We start from the raw sequence: 9,145 nt of genomic DNA, 5'->3' as shown, positions 1-9,145 counted from the left end.
ATTAAGAGTTCAGTTTTTGACATAATTAACTTGAGGGAATCTGAATGGAGATACCTACTAGACACTGAGGTCACAACAGCAATTAAATACTCACTTACACAATATTTTGTTCAGCGTCTATCTTTCCCGGCTAGATTTTGAGCAGAGATTATTTTCCTTACTGATCACTAAATACTCAGCACCTGACTGCCAGTGTGTCTAGGGTATAGCCAGCTTTCAAATAATATTTGTTGAACTAATGAATCAATGAAAATGAAGTCCAGCAGGGGACTTGAATCACCATGATTCTCAACTTTAAATACTGAACTTATCTGGATACCTTTCAAAGTCACTGATGCTTGGGTTACCCCTCTCCACACCCCAGAGGTTCTGATTAAACTGGTTTTGGCTGTGGCCTTGGATTAGCACTTTTGAGACCACAACTGATTTTGATAAACAGTCATACTGGATGCACAGATCTGGGCATAATCCTCATACCAACAGCTATGACTTTAAAGTTGTTCCTGTCCCAGCAAAAAGCTAAGGTGGACTATAAAACTCTTTCTAATATAAAATTACTTCCCACAGTTTCTATCCACAAAACACAGAGTAGAGGAGCAAAAAAATCAGAGCTCTTAGCAGGAATCCAGGAGGCAGTAGCAAGCATTTTGCCATGTGACAGTTAAAGGAACTAAAACCTCCTTAAATTTCAAAATTACACAGAATTATGCAGTAGATAATAGAAACAGCAGTAGCCTGACACATAGAAACCACAGAAATATGGTTCTGGGCTTCAAACAATACCATTAAAGAAAATGAAAGAAAATTCACACAGTGGAAGAAACAAAACTCTATCTGGTAAGGGGCTTGTATCCTGAAAATAAACCTTACAATTCAATATTGAGAAGAAAAGTAACCTAATTTTAAAAATAAGCAAATAGTTTCACCTACCTTCTGTATGATAATGACTCCTTTCATCCGTATCTCCAGCCCAGGTCACTCCTTGGAGCCTTTCAGGCCCTTGCAGGACACCTCCAGTTGGATAGTCTGTGAGACAAATAAAAACTTACAGACTCCAAACTGAATGAACTATGGGTCCCCACCAAGCTGCCCATCTCATAATCTTGAGTTATCTTCTGTCCCCTCTCTTCTCTCATCTCCTATATCCATCAATCACTGAGTCTTACTCAATTCTGCGCAGAATGACCCACAGTGCCCCTCCTCCACTGGCTTCTATGCAGAAGTTCACCTCGAGTTCTCCCTTTTCCCCTAGTCAGCTCCTACTGGCTGACCTTAAAGGTTCAGTCATCGTGCTTCGTGAAAGAAAGCCTTCCTTGAGGTCCCCGTGGCTGTCCCACAAGGCTAAGGAGGAGTCCCTGCGCTGTGTTTCTTGATTCAGTATGTTATGCTTTATAGCATTCTTCATATCCTTTTTAAAGCTTGGGCTTTTTTTCCAGTTGATTTCCCTCACTGGACTAAAAACTCCCTAAAGACAGAAATCGGTTTCATTCGTTGTGTGCCTCCATTACACATAGCACCACAAGCCCGGCATATAGTCATTCTTGAACTCAGTTGCAAGGAAGACTGGAAATAAAGTCCATATTAGTTAAATGTGAGCGCTCATATGTAAAAGTCTTCCCAAAGTGTGCTCCAGGAAATGGTACTTCTTTGGGGGTGGGAGGAAATATGATCAAATAAGTTTGAGAAACAAAAGACACTGTTTTCTTGCTCTTGAAGATTCACAATGTTTTCTAGCATATCAAATACTATGAGAAATCCTTCAATACAGAAGTCCTTTTAAATTTTTCATCTGGCTTCCCAAGCATATTGAACACGGGGTCATTTGTTAATATTCTATAGAGCTGTTGGTCTACCACTTCTCTTAGAATGCCAGACCAGGTCATCACATCCTTCTTTTGGAGAAAATTTTCCCCTCTGCCTAGATCAGAAATGTGTAACATTTTTCTTTCAAGGATTTTCAAGGATCAGAGAATATTTTAGATCTGGCCACATATGTCCGTATCACATATTCTTCTTTGTTCGCTTTTTCCCCCTCCAATTCTTTAAAAATGAAAAAAAAAGAAAAAACATTCTTTGCTCAATGGCCTGTGTGCTAGAAGGTCATAGTTGCCCACAAATGTCCCAGATTCTATCATTTGCATTACCACTCTTTTGGCCACAGTTATTTATTTGGTCTTGAGATGGGTACATAATCCCAGTTGTGACAATTAGAATCTTTTCATGGAAAAATTAGACTATGACTAAGAAACATCTGATTGCTCTTTTAAAATGAAGAGAGGCAACTTAAGAATAATTAGCAATACTGTGTTCTGCCGTGTGGCCTGAAAATAGAAGGCCAGACCTTGATCAGTGATGAGAATGAGGCAACTGAGAAGGAGATATAAACAGAGGATAGAGAATTTCCAGGGTATTTTATAGTACCCAGTGTTTGTGTTCAGTCTTTCCTGTGCTTCACAAGTGGCTTCTGTCATATGCAACCAAGAGATCTAATAAATTCACTTTGAGAAATTAGAAAAAGAAAATAGGGAAAAGATTTCAACAGACATTTCTCCAAAGAAGAACATGCACATAGTCAATAAACATAAAAAAGACACTCAACATCATTAGTCATCATGTAAACACAAATCAAAATTGCAATGAGATACCATTTCACAAATGTTAGGATTGCTAAAACAAAATAATAATAACAAAACAACAAGTTGGGCAAAATTGCTGAGAAATTAGAGCCATTATATATTGCTAGCAGCAATATAAAATGATATCAGCCACTTTTGAAAAGTTTCACAAAACGTTAAACACAGAGTTTCTAAATGATTCAGCAGTTTCATTCCCAGGTATCAACACAAGAGAAATTAATGTTTCATGCAAAAACTAGTACTTAAATTTGTTCATAGCGGCAAATTCATAACAGCCAAAAAGTGAAAACAATCTAACTGTCTACCACCAAGTCAATGGATAAATAAAATGTAGTATATATCTATAATGAAACAACATCCAGCAATTAAAAAGGAAAAGGCAGATTTTTAGAGCAATGAAAATTCTCTGTATGATTTTATAATGATGGATATACATCAATATGTTGTTCTTGTTCAGTTGCTAAGTCATGTCCAGCTCTTTGCAACCCCTTGGACTGCAGCATGCCAGGCTTCCCCGTCCTCCACTATCTCCCAGAGTTTGCTCAAGTTTATGTCTATTCAGTCGGTAATGCTATCCAACCATCTGTCAGTATACATGTGTCCAAACCCAGAGAATGTACAGCAGCAAAAGTGAACCTATAAAAGATGGATAACTCTGGGTGATTATGTGTCAATATAGGTCCATCCCGTAACACTGTACAATGTACAAAAGTACAAGGGTACAATACACCAAATCACCATTCTGGTGAGAACGTTGATAATGCAGGGAGACTATCCATGTATGGGAGCAGGAGATATATGAGAAAACTATCTTCCTCTAATTATGTTGTGAAACTAAAACTTCTCTAAAAAGTAAAAGCTTTTAAAAAATACAGAGTTGATAAATTAGATATTTGGGATTACTAAACTGACAATTTTGGGGGCTCCCAAATCACTGCAGATGGTGATGCAGCCACGAAACTAAAAGATGCTTACTCCTTGGAAGGAAAGTTATGACCAACCTGGACAGCATATTGAAAAGCAGAGACATTACTTTGCCAACAAAGGTCCATCTAGTCAAGGCTATGGTTTTTCCAGTGGTCATGTATGGACGTGAGAATTGGACTGTGAAGAAAGCTGAGCACCAAAATTGATGCTTTTGAACTGTGGTGTTAGAGAAGACTCTTCAGAGTCCCTTGGACTGCAAGGAGATCCAACCACTCCATTCTAGAGAAGATCAGTCCTGGGTGTTCTTTGGAAGGAATAATGCTAAAGCTGAAACTCCAGTACTTTGGCCACCTCATGCGAAGAGTTGACTCATTGGAAAAGACTCTGATGCAGGGAGGGATTGGGGGCAGGAGAAGAAGGGGACGACAGAGGATGAGATGGCTGGATGGCATCACCAACTCAATGGACGTGAGTCTGAGTGAACTCCGGGAATTGGTGATGGACAGGAAGGCCTGGCGTGCTGCGATTCATGGGGTCGCAAAGAGTCGGACATGACTGAGCGACTGAATTGAACCGAAAACTAAAATGGACTGGAATGGGTGAATTTAACTCCGATAGATGACCATTATATCTACTACTGTGGGGAAGAATCCCTTAGAAGAAATGGACTAGCCATCACAGTCAAAAAGAGAGTCCGAAATGCAGTACTTGGATGCAATCTCAAAAACAACAAAATGATCTCTGTTCGTTTCCAAGGCAAACCACTCAATACCACAGTAATCCAAGTCTATGCCCCGACTGTATAGCTGAAGAAGCTGAAACTGAACGGTTCTATGAAGATATACAAGACCTTCTAGAACTAACACCCCAAAAAGATGTCCTTTTCATTATAGGGGACTGGAATGCAAGAGTAGGAGTCAAGAAACACCTGGAGTAATAGGCAAATTTGGCCCTGGAGTACAGAATGAAGCAGGGCAAAGGCTAATAGAGTTTTGCCAAGAGAACGCACTATTTATAGCAAACACCCTCTTCCAACAACACAAGAGAAGACTCTACACATGGACATCACCAGATGGTCAACACCGAACTCAGATTGATTATATTCTTTGCAGCCAAAGATGGAGAAGTTCTATACAGTCAGCAAAAACAGGACCAGGAGCTGACTGTGGCTCAGATCATGAACTCCTTATTGCCAAATTCAGACTGAAATTGAAGAAGTAGTGAAAACCACTAGATCATTCAGGTATGACCTAAATCAAATGCCTTACAATTATACAGTGGAAGTGAGAATTAGATTCAAGGGATTAGATCTGATAGACAGAGTGCCTGAAGAACTATGGACAGAGGTTTGTAACATTGTACAGGAGGCAGGGATCAAGACCATACCCAAGGGAAAGAAATGCAAAAAGGCAAAATGGTTGTCTGAGGAGGCCTTACAAATAGCTGTGAATAGAAGAGAAGTGAAAGGCAAAGGGAAAAGGGAAAGACATACCCATGTGAATGCAGATTTCCAAAGAATAGCAAGGAGATATAAGAAAGCCTTCCTCAGTGATCAGTGCAAAGAAATAGAGGAAAACAATAGAATGGGAAAGCCTAGAGATCTCTTCAAGAAAATCAGAGATACCAAGGGAACATTTCATGCAAAGATGGGCTCAATAAAGGACAGAAATGGTATGGACCTAACAGAAGCAGAAGATATTAAGAAGAGGTGCCAGGAATACACGGAGGAACTGTACAAAAAAGATCTTCATGATCCAGATAATCATGATGGTGTGATCAGTCACCTAGAGCCAGACATCCTGGAGTGTGAAGTCAAGTGGGCCTTAGGAAGCATCACTACAAACAAAGCTAGTGGAGGTGATAGAATTCCAGTTGATCTATTTCAAATCCTGCAAGACGATGTTGTGAAAGTCTGCACTCAATATGCCAGCAAATTCGGAAAACTTGGCAGTGGCTACAGGACTAGAAAAGGTCAGTTTTCATTTCAATTCCAAAGAAAGGCAGTGCCAAAGAATGCTCAAACTGCACATATCTCACACGCTAGTAAAGTAATGCTCAAAATTCTCCAAGCCAGGCTTCAACAGTACATGAACCATGAACTTCCAGATGTTCAAGCTGGATTTAGAAAAGGAGGAGGAACCAGAGATCAAATTGTCAACATCTGCTGGATCATCGAAAAAGCAAAAGAGTTCCAGAAAAACATTTACTTCTGTTTTATTGACTATGTCAAAGCCTTTGACTGTGTGGACCACAACAAACTGTGGAAAATTCTTAAAGAGATGGGAATACCAGACCCCCTGACCTGACTCCTGAGAAATCTGTATGCAGATCAGGAAGCAATAGTTAGAACTGGACATGGAACAACATACTGGTTCCAAATAGGAAAAGGAGTACGTCAAGGCTGTATATTGTCACCCTGCTTATATAACTTATATGCAGAGTACATCATGAGAAATGCTGGGCTGGATGAAGCACAAGCTGGAATCAAGATTGCAGGGAGAAATATCAATAACCTCAGATATGCAGATGGCACCACCCTTATGGCAGAAAGTGAAGAAGAACTAAAGAGCCTCTTGATGAAAGTGAAAGAGGAGAGTGAAAAGGTTGGCTTAGAACTCAACATTCAGAAAATTAAGATCATGGCATCTAGTCCCATCATTTCATGGCAAATAGATGGGGAAACAGTGACAGACTTTATTTTTTGGGGCTCCAAAATCACTGCATATGGTGACTGAAGCCATGAAATAAAGGACATTTGTTCCTTGGAAGAAAAGTTATGACCAACCTAGACAGCATATTAAAAAGCAGAGACATTACTTTGCTGACAAAGGTCCATCTAGTCAAAGCTATTTTTTTTCCAGTATTCATGTATGGTTGTGAGAGTTGGACTATAAAGAAAGCTGAAGAATTGATGCTTTTGAACTTTGGTGTTGGAGAAGACACTTGAGAGTCCATTGGACTGCAAAGAGATCCAACCAGTCCATCTAAAGGAAATCAGTCCTGAATATTTATTGCAAGGACTGATGCTGAAGCTGAAACTCCAATACTTTTGCTACCTGATGCAAAGAACTGACTCATCTCAAAAGATCCTGATGCTGGGAAAGATCGAAGGCAGGAAGAGAAGGGGATGACAGAGGATGAGATGGTTGGATGGCATCACCAACTCAATGGACATGAGTTTGAGTAAACTCCAGGAGTTGACAATGGACAGGGAGGCTTGGCATGCTGCAGTCCATGGGATCACAAAACCAGACTAGACTGAGCAACTGAACTGAACTGAAACTGACATTACTGTATATAAAACAAACAATAAGACCAACTGTATAGCACAAGGAAACAAGAATCTATATTCAATATGTTGTAATAGCTTATGGTGCTGGAGAAGATTCTTGAGAGTCCCTTGGACAGCAAGGAGATCAAACCAGTGAATCCTAAATGAAATCAACCCTGAATATTCACTGGAAGGACTGACATTGAAACTGAAGCTCCAATACTTCGGCCACCTGAAGCGAAAAGCTGACTCACTGAAAAAACCATGATGCTGGGAATGATTGAGGGCAAGAGGAGATGGGGGAGACAGAGGATGAGATGGTTAGATAGCATCACTGACTCAATGGACATGAGTTTGAGCAAACTCCGGGAGATAGTGAAGGACAGGGAAGCCTGGCATGCAGCACTTCATGGGGCACAAAGAGTTAGATACAACTTAGCAACTAAACAACAGCAACTTGTAATGGAAAAGAATCTTAGAGCATATGCAGATATATATGTGTAACTGAATCAATTTGCTGGGCACCTGAAACTAACACATTTTAAGTTAACTATACTTCAATTTTTTTAATGGTTAAAAACAAAAAAAGAAATGGTTAACAGCAGGTACAAAATAAAGCATTTCTATATGTTTCCATCTTTATTGAGTTCAGAAACTGGCTAAACTAATCCATGATATTATTAAGGATATTAGTTTCTTTCAAAGAAGGGCTAAATTTGGAAATGGCGCATCAAGGGGGCTTTTAGGATCCTAGTAATGTTCTATTTCATGTGTCTAGTGATTTCATGGAAGTATTCACTTAAAAACTTTGTGCTGTGTCTAAAATATATGCATTTTTCTGTAGGTTTGTTATACTTTAAAATAAAAATGAATTTTTAAAAAGGAAAAAAAGGAACAAAGTACTGATACGTGCTACAATATAGATGAACCTTAAAAATACTATACTAAGTGAAAGAAGTAATATATAAAACATCACTTATTATTTGATTCCATTTATATGAAATATTTTGAAAAGGCAAATCTTTGGAGGCAGAAAGTAAATAGTGGTTACCTGGGCCTGGTGATGGAAATGAGAGTGATTACAAATAGGCATGAAATTTCTATTTGGAGTGATGGAAATGTTCTAAAATTAGACTATGATGATAGTTGCACAACTTTAAGAATATACTTTAAAAATTGTACACTTTAAATAGCAAAGTTTATGGCATATTTATTATAATCTCAATCAAGTTTTGAAAATACAGATGAAATGGACAAATTCCTTGAAAAAGACAACTTACCAAATCTAATACATGAAATTGTTACTATATGCAGATAGCATGACTATATATAGAAAAGCCTAAGGACTCCACACAAAAACTACTAGATCTAATAAATGAACTCAACAAAGGAGCAGGATACAAGATTAATATTCAAAAATCAATTGCATTTCTTTACACTAATAATGAAACATCAGAAAATGAATGTAAAAAATACCTTTTAAAATAGCAACCCCCCCCAAGAAAAAATAAAATTCCCAGGATGGCATATACCTGGAGAAAACTATAATTCAAAAAGATACATGCACCTCTCTGTGTATAGCAGCACTATTCACAGTAGCCAAGACACGGACACAACCTACATGTCCACTGACAGATAAATGCATAAAGATGTGGTGCGTATATACAGTGTGATTCTACTGAATCATAACGTGTGGAATCTAAAATATAGCACAAATGAACCTATCTACAAAGCATAAACAGACTCACAGACACACAGAAGAGCCTTGCGGTTGCCAAGGGGGAGTGGGTGGAAGAGGGATGGACTGGGAGTTTGGGATTAGTAGATGTTTACATATAGGATGAATGAACAACAGGTCTTACTGTACAGCACAGGGAACTATATTCAATAACCCTGTGATAAACAATAATGCAAAAAATATAAAAAGAAAATGTCTACACTATACATAACGGAGTCACTGTTGTACAGCAGAGATTAGTACAACATTGTAAATCAACTATCCTTCAGTAAGACAAATATATTTTTTTAAAAAGAAATAGAAAGTCTGAATGAAATTAAAGATCAATGATACACATCCTTAAGCAAAAACCTTCCCACAAAGAAAATTTCAAGTCAAGACAGCTTGCAGTAAATTCTTCTGAACACTTAAAGAAAAAATAAAACCAATATTACAAAGAAAAAACTCACTCAGAGACTAGAGAAGAGGAATATTTTCCAACTCATTTTATAAGATTAGCATAACCTTGGAGTTTCCTTCTATCACTACATTAGTGAGCATTTAATTGCTAAATTTTATATAAATTTTTTTCTG

The sequence above is a fragment of the Bubalus bubalis genome, chromosome 4, assembly GCF_019923935.1.
Source record: "Bubalus bubalis isolate 160015118507 breed Murrah chromosome 4, NDDB_SH_1, whole genome shotgun sequence".
NCBI lineage: Eukaryota > Metazoa > Chordata > Mammalia > Artiodactyla > Bovidae > Bubalus > Bubalus bubalis.
The sequence above is the reverse complement of the archived record's forward strand: the minus strand, read 5'-3'. Positions refer to the sequence as shown.